At 39.2% G+C, this 24,144-nt stretch overlaps 1 protein-coding gene across 3 annotated transcripts in view; it reads left to right on the top strand.

Moving 5' to 3' along the window:
* Nucleotides 1-24,144, top strand: part of Shld2 (shieldin complex subunit 2) — a 79,158-nt gene that overhangs the window by 14,095 nt on the left and 40,919 nt on the right. For 2 of the 3 annotated variants that reach the window (XM_048421534.3, XM_087906261.1), the window contains exon 3: nucleotides 7,127-7,222. The gene's annotated coding sequence lies outside the window, so the exon portion shown is untranslated. Of the gene's footprint in view, nucleotides 1-7,122; nucleotides 7,223-24,144 lie in introns of all 3 variants that reach the window. The other variant, XM_048421533.3, reaches the window with a different exon arrangement.

Below are 24,144 nucleotides of genomic sequence, written 5' to 3'. Positions count from 1 at the left end.
AAACACAAAGATGTTACACACATATCTGCAGACACGCACATAAATAAAATATAACAAAAACTTTAAAACATGTATAAATGGCCAAATAAATGCATGAAAAATGGAAATACAAATAAAAATATCACTGATAGTATTTCATATCCTCTAGGAATGGTTGTAACAATAATAAAACCAAAAAACTAACAGCTCTCTGTGGGATGTATTGAAATTAGAACCTGATGGAGACCAAATAGTACAGCAGTGGTGGAAAACAGCTTGGCAGTTCCTAAAAGAATCAGGCACAGTTACCTTATGATTTATCAATATTCCAAAAAGATTTGATGCCATGTGTGTAACAGTATCTTGTATAATAAGTGTTGATGCCAACTGCATTCATAATAATAATGAAAACCTTAAAACAACTAAATGTCTATCAGATCATAAATGTGCTACTCCCACACAGTGGAGTAATATTAACCAAAAAGAAGAGAAACACTGGTCTTGGAGTTTAGCTTAGTTGGTAGACTGCTTGCCTAACATGCGTGAAGCCCTGGGTTCACACACTAGCAGCTGGTACACCAGGTGTGATGGTGCTCACCTGTAATTCTAGTGTTTTGGAGGTGGAGGTAGGAGAATCAGAAGGGTTCTTTGTGACTATGTAAGGAATTTAAGAACAGCCTAAGACTCATGAGAATCTCAAAACCAAAACAAAGAAATGAGAGCTGGCGGCGGTGGTGGCGGCAGTGGTGCATGCCTGTAATCCCAGCACTCTAGAGGCAGAGCCAGGTGGGTGTCTGTGAGATCAAGGTCAGCCTGGTCTACAAAGTGAGTTCCAGGACAGCCAAGGCTGTTACATGGAGAGATCCTGTCTCAGAAAAACAAAACAAAACAAAAACCCTCAAAGACAAAACAAATAAAAAGCAAAACAAAATGAAACATCAAAAACTCAATACAAAGAAAGGAAATACTGATTCATGAAACACCACCAATGAACCTTAAAAACATTACCAAGTGAAAGAAGGCAGACACAGAAGAACAACTTTATATGATTCATGTCTGTGAAACGTGCAGGACAGGCCGCTTCATGACAGTAACAGGTAGATTAGTGGTTTCTAGGAGGTGAGAAGCAGAGGCTTGGGAATGGCTATTAGCCACATAAGGCCTTCTTTTAAGGAGATGGACACATCTGAAATTAGATGGTAGGCACAGTTGTAAACATTGAAGTGGCAATTTGTGCCAATTTTATTTCAAAATTTCTTTCTTTTTTACATTATTTATTCTGTGTTCTCATGCATGTGTGGCAGTTGTTTCAGAGCATGGGCGTGGTGGTCAGAGGGCAACTTGTAGGAGCCCACTCTTGTCTTCCACTGTGTGGTTTGCAGGGATCAACCTCAGGCTCCTAGGCTTGGTGGCAAGTACCCTTATTTAATAAGCTATTTCACCGACCTTCAAAACTTATTTTCTCTTTAGAATTAACTACAGTTCTTTTAGCAGGCCAGTTAATGCCTTTGCTTTATATTAATTTGCCTTTATACTAGTAGTTGAATGCAGTTGGTCCACAGAATTAGTGTGCAGTGAGATTTTACAGTAAGAACATTGTCAGGAAGAGAAATGATTTTTCCTGGGCCGAGTATGTAGCACAGTGCTTGCCTGCTTACCTAGCTTTGGAAAGACCCTGGGTTTGATCTCCAGCACCTCAAAGTCAATACTTTCCCTTCAAGTATGAAGCATCCTAATTTAACAGCTTCAAGTAAAGAGTGATGTTGCCAGATGTAGTGTATGCCTATAACACCCGGGAAGGAGAGGCACAAATGTGACTTCAGGGCTGAAATTACAGGAAAAGACAGGGTGAGTGCACTTAAGACCTTATGAAAGGGTGAGTTTTGAGAAGGCCTTTGGAGACAAAGTGCAGTATTTTCTAAAAGAGAGTATCTAGAGTTGGGGCGGTGCATTTCCTGTTGCCCTATATGTATAGTAGTCATGGGAGTGATTTTCACCCGAGAAGGCAGGTTAAAAAGTTAGCTGTTCTTGCTTTGGATTCTATGGCCTAGTGTGGCACAAGGGAGAATGTGCAAGAGATTAGAGTAGAAACTTTGAAAGCGGGCTTTGCGATTAGGCTGATGGAGAGTAAATAAGACCAAAAGATAGCTGCTGGGATATGAAGAGCTTGGAGGTTAAGATTGGGTGTTGTCATTCAAGATAGAGTACAGTTGCTGTTACAACACAGTGTTGGGTTTGGCTACTGAATGGTTTTCAGAGTGAAGGCTCTTAGCATGGAGATAAGCTGGCTGTAAAGCTGGGTTGTTGAGAGTCAGCTGAGCCAGGGAGTGTAGGAATTCAGAACCAGACTGCAGTCTTTTGTGAATAGAGTGATTGACTGACATTTGCCTAGGGGTCTTGGCAAAAGGAGAATGGGTGAGTCCTGGGCTCAGGGCTGTCTGATAGCCTTTTGTAATCTTATCATGGTTGGAAGTCAGGTACTTTCCTTTAGATGTTGACCCTCCCTGGTAGTATCAGCTTATGGCTTTTCCTGGAACCCAGTGCTGCCTGCCGTGGCAGCTGTGTGGCCTGGGCCCCGTGTGTGACCAGGTTGCCCTGGGCCCCACAGTAAATAGGATAAAGAACACAGTCATCTCCGTTGTCAAAGTGTCAGTTTTGTGGGAAACTGTGTTTATGCTGACAGACAGAGACACTGGAATATATGAAAACTATATAATGTCACTGTTTCCACTTCTGCTTTCTAATGTTCAACATCCTTTGCTTTTACTTAGTGTACCATAAAGCATCCTACTGTAAAGCTGTTTTATTTTTGGCAAAGCTCAGCTGTGAGTGCTTTTTTTTTGGCTTTTTGGTTTCAGCAATCTTGTCTCTGTGAAATGTGTGGGTAGACATAACCAACCCTCAGTCCCAGCTAGGGTGAGAAAACTGAGAAAGGGAGAAGGGGAGAGAAGAGAGAGGCAGAAGCTACCTTTGCAGAAGAAGGTCAGAGAGAGCGGGTAGGGTGGGTGGGAGGGAGGGAAGGAGGAGTGGAGATCCCCTTGCCTCAGTGGAAGGGAGGGAGAGGTTGGGGGTAGGTGGAGCTTGTCTCTTAAAGGGACAGGGTACCCAAGTGACAGACCAGGCCAGATGATTACATCGGCTATGACATTGAAGGACATGTTTTTCCTCCTCTAGCAATCATAACTCCTATAACTCCTCAGGGAGGAATGGAGCCTTATAAGCACATCTTCACTCCATGGTGGGTTGCCAATCAAGTCATAACTGCTATGAATTTAAAAGCATGTCATGTTCAAAAGATAGACTTCCACAACACCTTATCCTCTGTTTTGAAAAAAGTTTTTATTTTAAAACCTTATTTTTTATTTTATATGTATGGGTGTTTTGTGATCATGTATGTCTGTGTACGATGAGCATGCAGTACCTGGTGGAAGCCATAAAATTGTGCAGATCCCCTGGGACTGGACTAATACATGGTCGCAAGCCGCCATGTGGATATTGAGACTTGAACTTGGGTCTTTTGGATAAGCAGTTGGTATGTTTCACTGTAAACCATCTTTCCAGCTACTCTGTGTCTTATACTTTTTAAAATTTGCTCTTTCATGATGTTCCTAAGCCTTGGAGAGGGTGATATAGATGTCCCATTTAGGGCAGAGCATCCAGCGGTCACTTATTCTTAGCAGTTTGATCGGTTAGGAGCTTTTGCAGTAACCGTTCCCATTGTGAAAAGAAACTTATGTGACCAGAGCAGACTGCAGCACTAGTCTATGGCCATAAACAGTTGTTTAGAAGATGATATGGCACATACATCGTGTCCATTTGGCAATGCAACAGTAGTACTTAAGAATTTGCTTTCAAAACTAGAAAATATATCAGTTCATAAAGTCACTAAATCAATCTCAAAGGGGATGTCTCCTGAATCCTTTACTACATTAATTTTGGCATATGTAAAATATGCTTCAGATTCAGTCAGATCATGAACTACTTAAAACAAAAAGCATGGTGTCTTTTTGTTTGTTTGTTTTTGTTTCTTTGAGACAGGGTTTCCCTGTAGCTTTATAGCCTGTCCTGGAACTAGCTCTTGTAGACCAGGCTGGTCTTGAACTCACAGAGATTTACTTGCCTCTGCCTCCCGAGTGCTGGGATTAAAGGTGTGCGTCATCACGGCCCGGCGCACTTTTTTTTTTTTTAAAGGGTACCAGAAGGTACTAACATGTGTGACTCTGCTCTAGAAACCAGGAATAATTGTGCTAGCAGAAAATATGACTTTCAGTGTGTTAAACCATCTCTGCCTCTTCCAAAAAAAAAATTGATGATATTGGAAAGAATTCCCATCTCACATTTTCCCTTTGTAACTACTAGTCTAGTTTGCCTCCTATTCCTTCTGTTGTCTGTTAAACCTTTAGACCAAAGACAGTAGCTGATAAAAGATGAAGAAAATTTGAGGGATTAAAATTTCATTCTTTTATAGAGAGTCATAAAATAAAGTTAATGCTTTAAAAAAAGGTAAAGTCTTTAAAGATACAGAGTAAAGTAATAGAGTAAAAATAAGCCACGTAAAAATGAAAAATTCACAGAGAGTCTGGATTCTGTATATTATTGTGTTTTCTTTAAATTTTTTGACTGTCAAAGAGCTCTAAGTACAGAGAGACTTTTCATTGTATGTGCTGCTAAGCAAATCTACCATGCATATTATAAAGGAACCTTGACTTCAAAAGTTGGGTCTAAGGATATGATGCTTTGAAAAAGAGGTTCTTTGTTTGTTTTCACAAAAGATGAGACCCCGTGGATTGCTTCTAGACCATTATGTTTTGAAAGCCCACGCCCTCCTGAAAGGTTGCCTAAACACCCTCAAAAAATTACTTCACCCAACTGCTGACTGAGATGAACCTAGCACACAGGATACACCACAAAAGACTGATTAACAGCGCCCCCATTCAGGACAAGGCAGTTTGGAGACAAAAAAACTGCGCTCATATTCCCAAATATTGTTTATAAATGTTCTTTTACACTTAAAGGGGGATATGATATAGATATGATTAATTTGCATTGGTGTGGATCTTGCTTTATTAATATAAATTTAAGGTCAATCTTGTTATATGTATATTTCTGCTCTTGATTAAGGTATTGTGACTGTGTAGTTCCTTAAAAAATTATAATTAGGAAATATAAGTTGTTAATGGATAATTATCGATAATAGTCAAGCTTGTTTGTAGTCATGTTAGTTAGATTTCTAGATATATAGAGATATATTTCAGTTAGATAGGTATTCTATTTCAAAGACTACTAAATATGGAATTTAAAATATTTTAATAACTTAGGGTTTTTCATGACAATGAGACATGTCTGCTCCTGGCAGGACCAAGCTACTTCCTGAGGAAGATGGGCATCGAAGAGGCTCCTTATGGAGTTGGTTAACCATTTGGGCAAGAAACTGCCCTTGCCTGAACTGTTGCATAAACTGGACATAAAAAACCCGCAGAGAGATGATGCTGATTATTTACAGTTTATAGTTTTAGCGTATCAGAATCCACCCATGTCATGTCAGCATTTTATTCCTTCAATATTTTTCTACATTTATATTATATTAGGACCTTTTTCTTTAAGATAGTTGTTTTAAATATAATATATTTTGATCACATTCTTTTTTCTTTTTAGATATCTTAGTGATTACATTTCATATTTCTTTTCAGAGTTCTTTTTTGTTGTACTACGTTTTTGTTTTTTTTTTTTTGTTTTTTTTTTTTTTGAGAGAGTCTTACTCTGTAGCTGTTATATAACTTTTCCTGGGGTAAATTGAATAATAGGGTACCAACAACGTACCAGAAAAATAATACCACAAAAATGTAGCACGGTGAAGAGTTTATTGGGAATATTTACAGGACTGCAGTTGATTCAAAGGCAGCTGCAGCACAAAAAGTCCCCGCCCTAGTGTGAGTGCTGTCTCATGGAAGCTCATCCCTGGGCCTCTCTGTGCAATGTGGACACAGCTTGACAACTCCTCTTCTCTTCTCCCCAGCAATTGCTGTTGCTTGTATAACCTTGAGGAGGAGTCTTATGAATCTTGTAAGTTTTAGCTATTTCCTGAGAGTTTGAATTGTCTGATTCCTGATACTGAGTCTTATACATTCTTCCTTTTTTTTTTCTTCTTGAGACAGAGTCTCACCACATTGGGCTGACTGCCCAGGAACTCACTATATAGACCAAACTGGCCTCATACTCAACAGAGTTTGAGTTTCCTGGCTTCTGTTTTCTAAGTGTTGGGATAAAGGCATGTACCACTACTTCTTGATTTTTAAGAGCTCCTTCCATGATGCATTGTTTCAGTTTGGAGGAAATTGCTGCATAGTAGTACCCAGGGGTGGCCCATAGTTCCCTAGCCCAAATTGACCTGGAACTTGGAACCACCCTCTGTTATCAGCCTTTTAAGTGCTTTTTTTATTTTTAAAGGCATTAACTAGTCATCTTGAGAGTCGTCCTATGAAAAAGTATTATCCCCCCTTCTATCAGCAATTCACTAGGAACATCAGTTTTCTTTCAGGTTGATAAAGGTGCTGGAAAATGGTATTAGCAATAATTTTTGCACATCCTTTTTAAATATTTCTCTTTAGGCATACAAGTATGCTCTTTCTAATCTTACAGCAAACCTGTTTCTTACACTCACATGGCTAAGCTAAAATGCAATTGAAACTGAGGATAACTGGATGATCAGTTCCACAGGCTTCTCAACCTAGTTTAGAAGACAGGGAATGAACATTTTTAATATTATTATAACATTATAGGAGAAATCCTATATTTCTCAAGTTAGTTTGGTTGTAGACATCATTATTTTTCAAAACTTATTCAGAGATCAGTCATCTCTGAGTGGATCCCAGAAATGCTGCCTGAGTCAATATATACTAGCGATTGCAGTCTTCTAAATAACAGTGTTTGGGAGGGAGAACTTGATTTTTTTAGTTATGAGTTTCACCATGGCATCTTCAAACATCTGTGTCAGTCTTTCGAACTAGCTTTTCTAACGGCTTTTCCATTGGTAGTGTTTTTAAAGGCTATAGTTGCTTGTTAGCGTTTCTAGTTGAACCAATCTTCTATTCTTGTTCATAAGGAACTTCCTAGTAAGTTGTTTTTGCTTCTTTGTTTTTTGAGACAGGATGTACTCCAGGCAGGCCCGGAACTTCCTATGTTTTCCTGGATGACCTTGAACTGCTGGTCCTCCTGCTTCCACTGCAGTTAGCTGAAGTTGCAGGTAAGTGCTACCACGCCCACTTTATGTGGTCTTGGAGGCTGAACTCATAGATCTGTGCATGCTATGCAGGCGTTCTGAACTACATCTGAAGTCCTTGCTTTTTTATTTTTATTTTTGAGACAAGATTTTGCTATTTAGTCCAGTCTAACCTCAAATCTCCATTTTGCCATCATACTTCAAATGCTTGGATTACAGGTATGTACTATGTCTAGCACTTCCCAGAATTTTTAATACTAAAACGAAAAAGATTTATTTATTTTTATTTTATGTGCATGAGTGTTTGCCTGTTTGCCTGTGTGTGCATGTACTATATGTGTGTAGTATCTGCAGAGGATAGAAGATGGCGTCAGCCCCTGTGGAACTGGAGTTATACCATGTGGGTACAGGGAAGGTGCTGGAAGGGTTTGGGAACCAGACCTGGGTTCTGTACAAGATTAGTAAGTGCTTTTAGTTGCTGATCCATCTCTCCTAAAACAATTTTTAATCCAAATTGGTGTTTTACTCTGCCCTCTCTGTTCTAAGATTATGTCAATCATAAACTCTTAGTGTTTAGAGATCCTTGAGAAGATCTAGTTCATCATTTTTCTTTAAATTTTTTGCAGGTTAATAAAATGACAGCTGGGCTGGAAAGAGATGTCTCAGCCATTAAAGGCTCGGCTCACAACCAAAGATATAAGAAAGAGACAGCCATTTAGTAATTTGCATTTGAGTTTGAACCTTGGTTATACCTTTTTTATTAGCACTGTAATTTTAGAAGAGTTACTTCATTTTTTCTTTCTTTCTTTCTTTTCTTTTTCTTCCTTTTTTTTTTTTTTCGTGAGATAGAGTTTTTCTGTGTACCTCTTGGCTGTCCTGGATCTCGCTTTGTAGACCAGACTGACCTCGAACTCGCAGCAATCTGTCTGCCTCTACCTCCCAAGTGCTGGGATGCTATTTCATTCTTTAAACATTTCTTTGTCTAAAATAGTATCTTGAAGAGTAGCTATATGAATCAAATAAGAGGGCCAGTAAGATGGCTTAGCAGGGAAACTCTGACCACTAAGCTTGGAGCCTGATTCGCTCCCCAGGACTTGCATGGTGGAGGGAGAGAACTGACTCCCAAAGGTTGTGCTCTCTCCTCCACATGGGTACTGCAGTGCGTATGTACACAGCAGATACACAGAATGTAATATAATTGTTGTAAGCAGGCCAGAAAGATGGATCAGTGGGCAAAGGTGACTACCACCAAGCCTAACAGCCTGAGTTTGACCCCTGGGGCCGGTAGCCTGGAAGAGAACCGACTCCTGCGTTCATCTGTGTGCCTGCGCTTGCCCCCATCACCCAGAGCAGTAAGGACATACATGTAGTTTAGAGAAAGTTGAACAAGAAGCAGCAGAGAGGCTGTTGGAATTTGGGGGTTGGTTTAAAAAACTTTTAAGCCAGTTATGTTAGCATAAGCCTTTAATCCCAGTATTTAGGAGAAAGGTCTCCCTGCATTCAAGGCTGACTTAGTTTCACATGCTGAGTTTTAGGCTAGCCAAGATTACATGGAAAGACCCTATCTCAAAAAGAAAAAAAATTTTTATTAGAATTTTTTTTTAAAAAAAATAACAATCCAAATTCCCACTCCCTCCCCTCCTCCCATTCCCTCCACACAGCCTCCCACTCCACTCCCCTCTAATCCTCAGAGATGGTAAGGCACTTTGCTTTGTGGAAGATCCAAGGTCCTCCCTACTACATCTAGGCTGAGCAAGGTATACAAAGAAAAATGTTTTTAACGGAAAAAAAAAGACTTAACTAAGAAAATTCATGTTTTGTCAAGCATGTTGAAGGTTCTCAGTCTTAATTATCCTCCCCCTTTTCCCTAATGAGATGCTCTCGATTTTATAATGTGAATGAATTATGAAATGGATGGAAAGGAGGGACTGTCCTAAGTAGTTTTATGCTGGCATCAGCTACACTTTTAAAGTGATGTTGTCATGACAACTGCAGGTTGTATGGGAGTTAAAATCACTTTTCTTCCAGCTTTCCAGCTGACATAAGAAGCACAGCCTAGACCTGACTGGGTAAACACCGTCCTATTTATTAGCTCACCTATTATTAATGCTAAACGAGCTCTGATGCTGACTTCTGTTGTTTCTGAAACTTTACTGTTACTGTTTAAAACCTGATAGGTCTTCAAAGAGACTTAAATCACCTTACAGCTTGCGGGAAGTATCTTTCCTAAAGTGGTCTTAGCCATTAGTTTGTTCAAACTAGGGTGCATATAAGGTAATGCACCCTAGAATACTTGTTTGGTGTTTGTGTGCTTATGGGTAGTACTTTTCAAATGTAACCTGAGCATGGACAGTCATTTAAAACAGTGATTATAGTAAAAATCTATAGGAAAGCTTGAGTTTCACAACATATTACACCCTTAGCTGAAAAAGTATGGTTACTGGACATTGTGGTGTACACCTGCAACCCCTGCGTCTGAGAGACTGAGACAGGAGGATCTTGAGGTTGAGGCCAGCCTGGGCTACATGTGGAGTTGGAGTCAGAAGCCTAGGCCACAAAGAGAAACCTTGTCTCTCTATAAATATATATAATATATAGTGTATATTATATATGTGTGTATGTGTATATATTGTGTATGTATGTGTATATATATATATATTTCCTAGTTATCAAAGAGGCCCAGGCAAGAGGATTGCTAAGTTTTATTTTATTTTTATTTTTTTGAGACAGGGTTTTTCTTTGTAGCCCTGGCTGTCCTGCAACTCACTCTGTGGACCAGGTTCGCCTCAATTTTACAGAGATCCACTGCCTCTGTCTCTGTTGTTGTGGTCGTAGACAAATTATTTAAGCTATCTGTAAAGTGTTGTGAGACTGCGGGTTGGAGAAATAGCCCGATGGTAAGAACACTTGTGCTTGGATCCCCAGTACCTATGTACAAAGTAAGGCATGACTGTGTTGTGTATGCCTGTAACCCCAGCATGGGGGTTTTGTTTTATAGCCAAGGCTGGCCTTGAACTCATAGTGAGCCTGCTGGGATTTTGATGGGGAGTACATTTATCAATTTTAGTCATATAATCATTTTAACAAATACTTATATAGTTTATGGATTTACATAAAACAAAGTCATAGAGAAATAAAATAAATAGGTTTCAATGAAAGTATAAGTTTTAGAGCAGAAAGGGTAATTAATACAAATAATACGTAATGGGAGTGAGTATGGCGGCACGTGTGTGTAATTTCAGTGTTCGGAGGCTGGGCTAGGAGTATTACCAACCTCTGTGACATGAAGGGCACTAGGTCAGCTAGCAAGGACTGCACAGGAAGAACCTATCTCAAACAAAACAACCTTACCTCTGCAAACAAAACAAAACAAAAACAAAAGGAGGTTCTTAGGGTTGACCCAGGCCAACCTGGGTTTCATAAGACCCAGTTTCAAAACAAAAAGACTCTATTATAGAGATTGAGTTGGTTTCTTAGAGCAGTGATTCTCACCTCTGGGTTGTGACCCCTTTGTGTGGGGGTCAAGGCAGCCCTTTCACAGGGGTCACATATCAGGTATCCTGCATAGCAGATATTTACAATAAGATTCATAACAGTAGCAAAATTACAGTTCTGAATCAGCAACAAAAATAATTTTATAGTTGGGAATCACCACAGCATGAGAAACTTTATTAAAGGGTTGCAGCATTAGGAAGGTTGAGAACCACCGCCTCAGAGTAATATAAATTAAAAAAATTTAAAGGTCTCAGTATTTAGTTCAGGCTAGCCCCAAATTTATGATTCTTTTGCTTCAGCCTCTGGTTTGCTGGGATTATAGGTGTGTATTACCACACTACCTAAGGCATTCCTTTTTAGGTGAGCTTTTCTAAGATTTTATTTTCTTTCTCTCTTGTATTTAAACTGGGGGTTGAATGTGGTGCACATGTTGGGCAGGCTCTCCACCATTTTCTTAAAATTTTTAAATACAAAAGTCTGTATCATTGTGAATGATGATAGGTTATTTACTAAATTGTGTAATTTTAAGCTGTAATCGCTATAATCCCCCACCCCCAGGATTCTCTGTGTAGCTCTGACTGTCTTGGAACTTGTTCTGTCAACCAGACTAGCCTCAAAGTCTGAGATCCTTCTGCCTCTGCCTCCTGAGGGCTGAGATTAAAGGTGTGCACCACGACTGCCTGGCAAGTTTTGCAATTACTTTTATGCCTAAAATAATTTGTCTTGTCATTGGATGACTTTGTCACTTAGCTCTGTCTACTTAGATAAAGTCAAAATATGGGTTGTTGGCTTTGAGTGAGAGAAACACTGGATTTTACTCTGGATTTTTGTGTAAGTATTGAGTTGTAATAGTTCAGGAGGAGTTTTTTTTAACGTTTAAAAAACATTTTAGTGTGTGTGTGTGTGTGTGTGTGTGTGTGTGTGTGTGCATGTGTCAGAGGGTAGCTTTCAGAACCCATTCTCTCTGCCGTGTGAGTTCTAGGGATTACATGCAGATCATTTTAGCAGCCCTTTACATGCTGTTGTGGGGCAGGGGCTTCAGTTTCTACTGTAGTTGAGTTTGAAATTGGTAATCTTCTGTAGTAAATGGAATTGTGCATAAATGCAGATGAAGAACTGACTCGGGTAAAATATAGATCATTGCTGTTTTTATTTGACACATTGAGAAAGGAAAAGAACTCAGGGAATTTTGAAGTTAGGTTTTATTTATGAAATCTGAACAGAGTAATTTATGCATATTTAGAAAGAGCAAGCGTTCCGACTAAAATATGATTTCTACAGGGATTGCCTGCATACACTCTGCAGTTCTTCGTATTCAGCAGTTGTGGTCTTGCTGCTGAGATTAAGGAAGATGTTCTTTCATGTGGAAATGGTCATTTATTTTTTTAAGAAATAGCTTTGTTCTAATAGAACTCTGAATTCTCATTCATTATTCATTAAATAATCACTTTAAACTCTTCACAGAAGGCAAGTACTGTTAAGGCTTATTGTGTTTAAAACAATACAAAGATATATGCATCATATATTTATGATACAGTTTGTAATCTTTTCTTGTTTGTTTGTTTATTTTTTGAGGCAGGGTTTCCTTGTGTAGCCTTGGCTGGCTGGAACTCTCTCTGTGGAGCAGGCTGGCCTGGAACTCACAGAGATCTACTTGCCTTTGCATCCTGAGTGCTAGGATTAAAGGTGTGTGCCACCATCGCCTGGCTACCATTGTAACCTTAAATTTGTGCACTTTTTTCCCTTCTGTGAGGAGCACAAAATATGTAACTGAAAGTCATCAAAATGATTTTGTTTATGTTTGTTCCTTTAGTTTCCAGAGGTTTTAGTGGGTTCTTTATAGGCTAAATTGGTCTTTGTTTATTACCATGGTCTTATCTTTATCCCATCATTTCAAAAAATATTTCTCAGGTTTTGTAGTGAATTGTAAATCTCCTTGGAGAACACAATCTATGTATAAATTGGAGACTTTACCTAGCCTGGAATGGTACAATGCTTGCTTCAGCATTACTGAGTTAATGTATAGTTGGTACAAAGTTTCCCTTTTTAATTATTAACTTGTTTAGTGAGAGTGAATGATTGTGGTAATTAAAAAGTATTAGATAAAACGTGAGGTCTATAGACACGCCATTCTTCAGTGTGATATATAACTTTCATTAATTTTTAATCTTAGATCTGGAACGTTAGACTGCCACTCTTCTCGTGTGTGTGTGTGTCTAATTTATTTATTTATTTATTTTCTACACAGGGTTTCTCTGTGTAGCTCTGACTGTCCTGGAACTCGCCCCGTAGACCACACTGGCCTCAAACTCACGATATCCGCCTGCCTCTGCCTCCCGAGATATCGGCCTGCCTCTGCCTCCCGAGATATCTGCCTGCCTCTGCCTCCCGAGTGTTGGCATTAAAGGTTTGCATCAACTCTCCCTGGCAATATTTTCTTTTCTTTGCTTTTTAGAGACAGGGTCTCATGTAGCCAACCTGTCCTCAAACTTGGCATATAGTCAAGGATGACCTTATCTTTCTAATCCTCCTGCTTCCCAAGGGCTGGTGTTACAGATATGTGCCACCATGCCTTAGATACTTTTTTTTCTCCCAACAGGATTTCTCTGTGTAACAGCCCTGTAATTCACTATGTAAACCAGGCTGGCCCTGAACTCACAGAGATCCACCTGTCTCTCCTCTCAAGTGCTGGGGATTAAGGGTGTGTGCCACCATGCCTGGTTCAAGTTCTTTTTTCTTTTTTAAAGGAGACACACATGAAAAGAATAGAGGCTTTAGGCTTTGAATCTTTGAGTATACTAGATAAGTGTTACTGTGATAAATGAATATTTTAATATCAAGATAGTTGTAATTATTTAAAAATATAGTGTTATTAACTATTAATATTTATATTCAACATTGTAGTAAGTACTTTATGTACATTAATTTACAAAAGTGATCCTTAGATTTTACTTAATCTATTTTTATTTTTTGTGCATAAGTGTTTTGCCTGCAGCATGTATGTGTACCATGTGTGTTCAGTGCCCATAAGGGCCAGAAGAGAGTGGTAGATCCCCTGGATCTACTCTTTGTCATGAGCCACCATATGGGTGCTGGAAGTTGGGCCCAGGTCCTCTTCAAGACCAACAGGTGCCTTTACCTGCCGAGCCATCTCTCTGGCCCCCACTGTCTTGTTCAGGCTTTGGAAAAGTTACACAAAAGGAGGGCTATTATTATACCAACTTTACAGACTAGCGGGGTCAAAGGACTGAAACTCAAGATTTCTGCTGTTGGCATCATTTACTTGACAAGTTTTGACTTCATGAAAATAGTGTTACGTCTTTCTCTCCTTTCCTCTTCAAACTTTCTGTCTTGCAGGGCAGTTTTGTTAGGTAGGTTTCCAGAGTTCAAGTTTATTTCTCAAGTCGTGTTTTATGGCTTTATGACTTTGGGAAAGCCTTAGGTACTATATCCCACCCTTTTTATCATCATATTTTTGCATAGCTGTGTGGTTTAATGAGTCAAGTTGCTTGTCAGGGATTGTTAAAAAGTAATTCTCAATCTCTTATCACTTAGTTCACCGAACCCAAGAAACTTTATATCAATTGTTTATATTATCTATTTTTTTCATTTTGTTTTGTTTTAAAGACATGGTCTGACTGTGTATAACTCAGGCTAGCCTTAAACTCACTAGGTAGCCAGCACAGGCCTCAAACTGGCTTTGAATGTCCTTCAGTAAGAGGGAGGGATACCACTTGTTTGTCCTGGCCTCCTGGCTAGCTTAGCCCAAAATAACCACACAGAAACTGTATTAATTAAAACACTGCTTGGCCATTAGCTCTAACTTCTTATTGGCTAACTCTTACATATTAGTTTAACCCATCTCCATTAATCTGTGTATCACCATGTGGCAGTGGCTTACTGGAGATTCTAAACGGTGTCCATCTTAGGCAGAGGATCCATGGCTTCTCTCTGACTCTGCTTCCTTCCTCCCAGCATTCAGTTCTGTTTTCCACACCTACCTAAGTTCTGCCCAATAGGCCTTTCCATAAAAAGGCCAAGGCAGTTTCTTTATTCATTAACCAGTGAAAGCAGCACATAAACAAAAGGACCTCCTACACCAGCCTCTGTTTGCTGGAATTACAGGTGTAAGTCTCCATGCCTAGTTTGTTATGTTTCTCTTAAAAGTCTAATTAACTTTTGTTTTAGCTTCTTACTTAGAGGGAAATATTTTAAGATTATATCTTTGAAATCCTGAGGTATTATTGTATCTTTTTCTTAACATTGGAATCCTTCCTTTTTACTTAGTTCCGTTGTCCTTCTTCAGCCCTCTTTATTAAAACCAAATATTAAAAATATCAATTTTTGCCACCTAATTGTTTACAGTGTTTTGTTTTGTTTCCAGAAACCACTAGGATCATTTGAAAAAAATGATAAGTGGTAATTGTAGGCAGAGTTTCTTTGGGTCTCAGCAGCCACAATCATTCAAAGACTTGTTATTAATTATAAATGTTCAGCTGATAGCTCAGGCTGGTTACTAGCTAACTCTTACATTTAAATTAACCCATAGCTCTTATCTTCCCTCTGCTATGTGGAGGTACCTTCTTTCAACACAGCATGTTCATCTTGCTTCTCTGTGCCTGCTCGCATACTCCTGAGACTCCACTTCCTTCTTCTCAGCATCCTCTATGTCTTGCTATCCTGCCTATACCTCCTGCCTAGCTACTGGCCAGTCAACTCTTTTATTAAACCAATCAGCAGGCACCTTGTCAAAGACACATCTTCACAGTGTACAAAAAGATTATTCTATAACATAATTGGCAATCAATGAGTGATATCCTCCTCCATTTTCACTGAGAGCCATTACTAGTCCTATCGTCATGAAGAGTATACAGTTTTTGCTCAGAATGGGAGCTGATAAGAGATGAGGAAGTGGTAAATGCCTTGACTGAAGAAGCAGATGTGATGAAATGTGTCCTTGCTGCAGAAGGAAAGTGACAAGTATCATACAGGCTCTGGTCTCCCCGAAAAGTGTTTTCTTCTTTTATTTAATTGCCTCCAAAACAATCTAAAATAATCTGTAATCTGTAAGTAATCATATTAGCTCAAAACCAGTTTTCTGGATCTTAGGATGTAGTAACTGGTGAGAAAAATAAAATTCCTCTCCCATGGACCCTCACCTTTAGTGGAGGGCTCAGGAAACCACAGAGTCTCACATGAAAATTGAGGGCTGGAGAAGGAGGTCAGAAGTAAATAGGTGTGGGAGTAAGGGTCTCTGGACGGTGTTTAGACCTTTTAGATGGAGTTAGACCGTCATGTACTGTGGCGGTAAGCCATGTACACTCTGAGGAGGCATTCTGCTGCCTTCTCAGATGGACAAAATTCTATTGTCTACTCTGGCTCAGGCTGGCCTGCAGCTCTGGAGTTTACTCTGGAGTATAGGGTGGCGCTTCTACTTCAGCCACTTGAGATGGATGTCATTTTCCCCTGAAAATTACTAGAAGCCAGATAAGAGTAAAAACCCATCGCAGAGCTGGGGATGTAGAAGAGTTGGTAGAGTGCCTGGCGCTTTCGCTACCACCTCATGACCAAATATGGTGTCCAAAGCCTGCAGTTGCCAGACCCAGCCTCTTGAATGAAGGCAGGAGGATCAGAAGTTCATCGTCCTCAGTTGTATAAGGAGATGGAGGTAAGCTTGGGTTAGACTCTGTCTCAAATAAGAGTGAGTAAGCAAATAAATTCCTATAAGAGGATTGAGGACAGTGAACCACGTGTGCGCCAGGCCTCTCTATCTTTGCCTCACAATCTTCACTGAACATTTAGGCACAGTAAGCCAGCACCTGCGTCGGGAGAGGAGCACTGGCAATGGTCCCGTCTTAGTTTGGGTTTCTTTTGCTGTGACCAAACATCATAACCAAAAAGCAAATTGTGGAGGACAGAGTTTATTTGGCTTACTCTTTCATATTATTTCTTCACTGAAGGAAGTCAGGACAGGAAACAAACAGGGCAGGAACCCGGAGGCAGGAGCTGATGCGGAGGCATGGAGAGGTGCTGCTTACTGGCTTGCTTCCCCTGCCTTGTTCAGCTTTCTTTCTTATAGAATCCAGGACCACCAGTCCAAAGATGGAACCACACACAATGGACTGGACCCTCCCCATCAATCACTAATTAAGAAAGTGCCCTATAGTTGGATCTTATCAAGCCATTTTCTTAACTGAGGCTCCCTTCTTTCACATAACTCTATTAGTGTATCAGCTTGACATATGACTAGCCAGAACATATCCTGTTAGAGGATGAGGGTAGGACAGCCACCCTCAAAAGGCGGGCACCCTGAGGAGGAACAGTGGAGAATGGAGGCAGTCTAGTCTTTGAGTTCTGGAAGGTTGAAGCCCCCGCCACCCCCCATACTCTGGCGCTCCCTGTACTTCCTGAGAAGGACTGAGGACAGGCAGAATGAGAGAAGGTCCTGTCATTCACTTCAGCCCTCACCTACTGTTAGATGTCTCATTCCTAAAGGAGGATTGGTGAGGAAGAGCGGGGCAGAGAGAGCACCTTGGCTGTAGAGAAGAATGCTTGGTGCTGGAGAATGAAGAACTTTCCTGCAAATCAAAAGCCTGGTGCCTGTGCTTAAAACAGAACACTGCCGTAACATTTGGTTTTGGTTTTGTTTTTGTCTTCAGTAAGCTTTAGTTTTGTAATAGTTTGGAGTTTATTGAAAAATTATAAAGATGGTATGAGGAGTCTTCTTCTGCCCTATACCCATGTTTCTGTACTATTATAGTAGTAACATGTGTATATATTTGATATATATATATATTTATTATATAAATTACTTTGGAATTGTGGAAATAAGTTTTTGCTTATAAGCTACCAAGTCTATGCTATGTTGATATAATAGCCGTAACTGACAAACACTAGGATTATAAAGTATATGGACCACAAGACAGTGGTGCAATCTCTTCAAAATACTGAAAGAAAATTAAAAACTATCATCCTATAATCAATAAGAAAGTCTCAATTTTCTTTGAAACTAACAATGATGAAGAAATTGCCAGAAGATCTGATCTATTAAAAAATATTATTTGTGTTGTATGGTTGTGAGTTCTAGGACAGTGAGAGCTACATAGTAAGACCCTGTCTTAAAAAACAAAGCAAAATAAAAACAAAATAGTTGGGGCAAAATCATCCCATTAGAGGAAGAGAATAGGTCAAACAACTGTCTGTTCAATCCTTGGCAGGCTTCCTCATAGCCATTAGCAAGACTGACAAGTTCTTTTACCCCTGTCTGCTGTAGGATGTCCACTGTAGGGAGTCCATTAAGAGCTCCAGAAACTTTTCACTGACCAGAGTAAGTTCAGAAGTTGGCTGTTAAGTCTCTACTAAACCTCCTGATACACATTAAGAGCAAAGTTAATGAGGGAAATTATCTGCTGTCATGATTAATATAAATCTTGTTTTTAAGGTAAAATGTGATTGAAAAGTTGGCTGGTTGCAGAAGAATAAAGTGAGAGAAATGATATTCTGTATATCTAGAGATATTGACATATTGTTTGATTTTTAAGCCAAAACAAAATATACTGAATAGGCTAAAAAATGGAAACTACCTAGCTGCTGGTGGTGGTGCATGCCTTTAGTTCCAACACTTGGGAGACAGGCAGATCTCTGAGTTTAAAGTCAGCCTGGTCTACAGAGCAAGTTCCAGGACAGCCAGGGCTACACAGAGAAAACCTGTCTCAAAAATCCACCCCCCCAAAGGAAAAAAAAATTGGAAGCTGGTGGATTGCTTATTTTTTATTATTAAGAGTAGTTGACTATATAAAGCAGAAGTACATATACATATTTTAAGTTTGAATGTGTCACATGCCAGTGATCTCTAACTTATGATAATCCAACCTAGGGGTTTTTGCCTTTATGATGGCATAAAGATGATAAGCATTCAATAGAAATTGCACTTGAATTTGACCTTTCCATGAGCTAACAGTATGTGCACTCAACCATGTGATTATGAGTGTAAACAGCTGTCTCCACAGTACATGGTGTTGCTAAGCTAGGTTGTTCAGTAAGCTTAGTATGCTGAATACATTTTTATGTGTAATGGTAAGTTATCTCTTATCTGAGGCCATGCGGTTTTCCCTGATTCTCAAAACTGCTTTTTTCACTGATTCTGATATAATCCAAACATGACATTTGGTTCAGCTCTTAGATATCTTTTATTTAAAACAATTTTCTCATATTTTTATTACATGCTGACCTAAAAAATTATTTACTTATATTTTTATTTTTTTTTTTTTGTGTGTGTGTGTGTGTGTGTGTGTGTAAGTCAGAAGATAACATGTTGGAGTCTGTTCTGTGGTCTTACCATGTGGGTCCCAAGAATCAAACTCGGGTTGTCAGGCTCAATGGCAAGCACCTATACCTTGTGGTTCTTAACCTTCCTAATGCTGAGACCCTTTAATACAATTCCTCATCTTGTGGTGACTCCTAAACTATAAAACTATTCTCTTTGTTATTCCATAACTGTAATTTTCTACTGTTATGATTATAATATAAATATTTTTGGATATAGAGTTTGCCAAAGGGGTTGAGAAGTGTTGCTCCCAGTCATCTTTCTGGCCCTTGCCTCTTTTTTATTAAAGGAACTAGGCCAGTTGCTTGTAGAACAGTCTCTGTGTGCTGGTAACATGTTCTTTTATTCCTTATATTTCCAATAAAGTGAATTGATGAAGTTAGCTTTTATTTTTATTCTGGGAACCTTTATTATTTTGAGAGGGGTCTCACTATGTTACTCAGGTTGGCTGTGGACTCCTGGGATCCTGCATCAGGCTCTCAAGCAGCTATGTCTATTGGTATGTGTGCTATCCTGCTCAGCTCTTTTACCTGTCTGTCTGAGACAGAGTCTCTCTGTGTAGCCCTAGCTGTACTCCAACTCAACATACAGATCAGGCTGGCTTTGAACTTAATAGAGATCTCCCCGCTAGGATTAAATGCGGTGCTACCATTTTAGCTTTGTTTTTATTTTATTTTTGGTTTTTCTAGACAGGGTTTCTAAGTGTAGCCCTGGCTGTCCTGAAACTAGCTCTTGTAGACCAGACTGGCCTCGACTCAGAGATCCACCTGCTTCTGCCTCCCAAGTGCTGGAATTAAAGGCATGCACTGCCACTGTTGGCTTTTGTTTTTGTTTTAAATAAGCCCACAAACTCAAGTCAGTTTTAGGTCTTGAATAAACATTTAAGTAAGTTTATGGGCCATGTTGCACCTTTCCTATTAGACAGTTCATAGGCAACTTTTCAACTGGGATTGTTAACTGTTTTATAGGTATTAAATAACCTGAAGTTTACTTTTTAAGCATATAATAATTCTTCTGTCTAGGAAATTTTCTTTTTTTATTATTATTTTTCCTTTCTTATTAACAATTGAGCTCGAATGTCAAGAAGTCTGTGGTCCTCTAGCTTCCAAAGCCCTAGCATAAATACCTGCAGGAATAATATTTGTGTGAGATTGCCCCAACTGAAGTGACAAAGTACTATGAACTAGGGTGACTTAAACAAGAGATATAATATTTTACAGCTCTGGGAACCAGAAGTCTAAGATAGGTGTTGATACATCGATGATGATACAAGATTTGTTTCAGTATTAGGTGGTTTATTGTTTTCCTTATTTATATGTGAGATCAGAGGACAGCTTTCAGATATCAGTTCTCCCCTTTCACCATGTGTGTTCCTTGGGCCAAACTTAAGTCATTAACTTGGTGACAAATGCCTTTACTTGCTGAGCCATCTTACTGGCCCAAGTTTTTATTTATTTTGAAACAGGGTCTCACACTGTATCCTAGTGGCCTAGAACTTATCATGGTGCACGAACTGCATTTGAACTTGTGGATGTCCTTCTGCCCAGGCTTTTAAGTCCTGAGATTATAGATGTGAGCCATCATGCCTGTATTTTCAATGTATTTTTGACTTACTTTATCTTCAGATTAGGCAATTCATCAAGACACATCCTCATTGTAAATCAAGAAGCATTTCCATCATTGTAGTGGCATTTCATTTGTATTTTAATAAATAAAGCTTGCCAGAATGTCAGAGAGTACAACAGCCATCCTGGTCAGCCTTACAGATCAGGCAGTGGTGACACACACCTTTAATCCCAGTAGCCACACTAGTTTGCTATAGAAACAGGATGATAGTGGTAGTAGTTAATCCCAACACTAGGGAGAAATATAAGACAGAAGAATACAGCTCCCAGGCTCAGTCTCATTCTGAAATTCCTGGAGACAAGATTGCCATTTTGGACTGAGGTAGAGGTAAGAGCCAGTGGCTGGCTGTTTTGCTTTTTTGACCTTTTGGTTGAACCCCAATTATCTGTCTCTGGGTTTTTTTTTTTATTCGTGCTACATGTCATTCTAAACAGTATAAGAGTTAAAGAGAATCCAGGTGCAGTGGTACATGCCTATAATCTCAGCTCTTGGGAGGCAGACACATGCAGATTTCTGTGAGTTTAAGGCCAGCCTGTCTACATGTCAAGCTGTAGGCCATCCAGGGCTGCATAAAACAAAATGAAACAAAAACCAAGCAAGCTAAACAAAAAGGAGAATTCAAGAGAGAAGGAAAGAAACACATTAATAACTATTATAATTTGACACAACAGTGGTAGCATAAACCTTTAAGCCCAGCACTCAAGAGGCAGAGGCAGGAGGATCTCTGTGAGTTTGAAGCCAGCCTGGTCTACAGAGTGAGTTCCAGGACAAACTCCACAGCTACATAGAGAAACCCTGTCTCAAAAAACCAAAAACCAACCAACCAAACAAGAAATAAAAAAAACACTAAAAAAACAAACCCACAAAACAAACAAAAACCTGCTATAATTCTTTACTTTGTAAATGACATGATTATACCCATTAAAAATCTCATAGGACCTATGTAAATCAATTTTGTATGTTAATTTAGCAGTTTGTATACAAAAACATAATATAGTTCTCTATAGTAGCGATGAACACTTTGTAAATTAGTTCAGTTTACACTGTCATTGAAATACCAAATGCTAGGCTGGAGAGGTGGCTCAGCGGTTAAGAGCACTGGCTGTTTTTCTAGAGGACATGAGTCCAATTTCTAGCCCCCACATGACAGGTCACAACTGTCTGTAACTCCAGTTCCAGGGAATCTGATATCTTCACACTAACACATAAATTAAAGTTAAATAAATTATTAAAAAATACCAAATGCCTATAAATAAATCTAAAATATGCTTTCAACACTGAACCGTATAATGCATTGCAAGTAAATTTCAAAAATAATCTATAAAAGGTAACCTAGTTAGTGATGGATTAGAAAAGTCAGTATTGTTAAAATGGAGTTATCTTTAGTGTTCTGTAGAAGCTGTGAGATTTTATTAACATCTAAGTAGACTTTGTTTGGAGAAACAGACAAGCTACTTCTGTAAATTTTTGAAATGTAAAGGACTAGCAAAAACTCAAACCACTTAAAAGGACAGTGTTTAGAGAACTTTTTTTTTTTTATGAAACCAGTATTTTTTTTTATGCCATTGTAAATAGGACTGTGTGCTCTTGGCCAAAGAATAGACATAGATCACAAACATTGCTCAGTCCAGCCCAATGGGAGAAATATAATGTCATGTGGGTTTGGGTGTGGGAAGCAGTGAGCTTGCACTTCCATCTACTCCACATACAGAAAGTCCTGCAATAAAATGTAAACACCAAAGCTATCAAATTTCTATAATTTTATCTTGCTGCATGTCACAAGTTACCCAAGACTTAGTGGGTTAAAGACTTATTTGTTTATTACTTGATAGGTGTTATGTGAAGAATTCAGGAGGTGTTTTTCTAGCTAAGGATCTCTTTTTTTATTGCTTTGTTGTTACTGTTTTGTTTTTCTTTTCTTTTTTTTTAAATATTTATTTATTTATTATGTGTACAGTATCTGTCTGTGTGTATGCCTGAATGCCTGACACCAGGCCTCACTACAGATGGTTGTGAGCCACCATGTGGTTGCTGGGAATTGAACTCAGGGCCTTTGGAAGAGCAGGCAATGCTCTTAACCACTGAGCCATCTCTCCAACCCCTAGCTAAGGATCTCTTTCAGGGTGCAGTCAAGTTCTCTGAATGCAGGACGGTGTTGGAGAATTTCTCTAAGATGACTCGAGTCCCATAGCTGTTGGCAGACTGCCTTGGCACATACAAACTTAGCAGAACACGGTTCTTTACTTCTTGAATCTGTTGGTAGGCCTGCCTGGAAGACAGCTTTGGATCCAAGAATGAGAACTGGGAGGAAGATAGAATGCTCTTTACAAATTCTGTTGCCTAGGCTAGGCTTAAACTCCAAGGGACAATGGAGGCTATAGTAGTCTAGCATGTGTGGGTCAAGGATCTCAACTCCAGTTTTCATGCTTGCGTGGTAAGTACTTCACCTACTGAGAGTCTCCCATCCCCGCTCTGATTTTTTAAAAGTGATTGCTTTTATTTTTCACGGCCAAGGTTTTTGTTTATTTGTTCTCTCAGAAATCCCCACGTCACAGCAGATCAAGTCACTAAATCTCCACTCACTGGTGGTAATACCAGCGTTGGCCTTTGCCCCTGGTCCTCATTGTGCTCTTTTGTTCCTTCTGCTTTTGTTCCTTCTATTTTCTGGAAGTCTTTTTTGTCTCATAAAGGCCATGTTGTCTTGCATCTGTGTTTAGTCTCCTTCTATGCATAGTATAAAGAATCATGGGTCATGCTGGAGCCTTTCATCTTGCCACCACCAAGTGGTTGAATCCGGATACAAAGATGATATCTGGTGTGGTTTTGTGTATTTTGGCTAGCTTTTTCCAAATTTCTGGTTTTGATACTGTTGCCTTCCCAAGGTGAAGAACAGGACATCAGTGTTCAGTTATTTCCCCTGAAGCAGGAGGTGAATCAGGAACTTCCTGTTCTATTACTGTGTTGTTCATGATGGTGGCAGTCTCTGAACTGCCAAGGAGGAGAAACAAAGTGGGTGATTACTTCTAGCTATAAAGTTTTCTTGTCTGTATCCCAGAGGTTGTCTTATCTTCACTTGATTCTAGGAATTTAAAATTTTCTTATCTGATTTCCTTAATGATCTACTATTTTATTTATTTATTGATTTGGTTCTACTTTGTAGCCTTGACCCATTTGGAAGTCACAAAATCCACTTGCTTTTGCCTCCTGAGTGTTGGCACTAAAGGCATGTGTCACCACAACTAGCCTCCACTGATCTTTGAAAAGGGTTGTTTTGCTATTGATATCTAGTTTTATTTTACCATGATCTGAAAAGATGCAGGGGATTATTTCAACTGTTCTATATTTATAAGAGGTTTCTTCATAGCTCGTTGTGTGATCAGTTCTTGAGATGGTTCCATGCCCACTGAGAAGAATATCTATTCCCGTCTGCTGAGTGTAATGTTCTATACATATCTATTAAATCTAGTTGATCCATGGTGTAATTTAGCTTTAGTATTGC

This window comes from Myodes glareolus, chromosome 5 (assembly GCF_982192425.1).
Source record: "Myodes glareolus chromosome 5, mMyoGla1.1, whole genome shotgun sequence".
NCBI classification, from domain to species: Eukaryota; Metazoa; Chordata; class Mammalia; order Rodentia; family Cricetidae; genus Myodes; species Myodes glareolus.
Note: the sequence above shows the minus strand (reverse complement) of the source record. Positions and strands in the feature narration are given on the sequence as shown.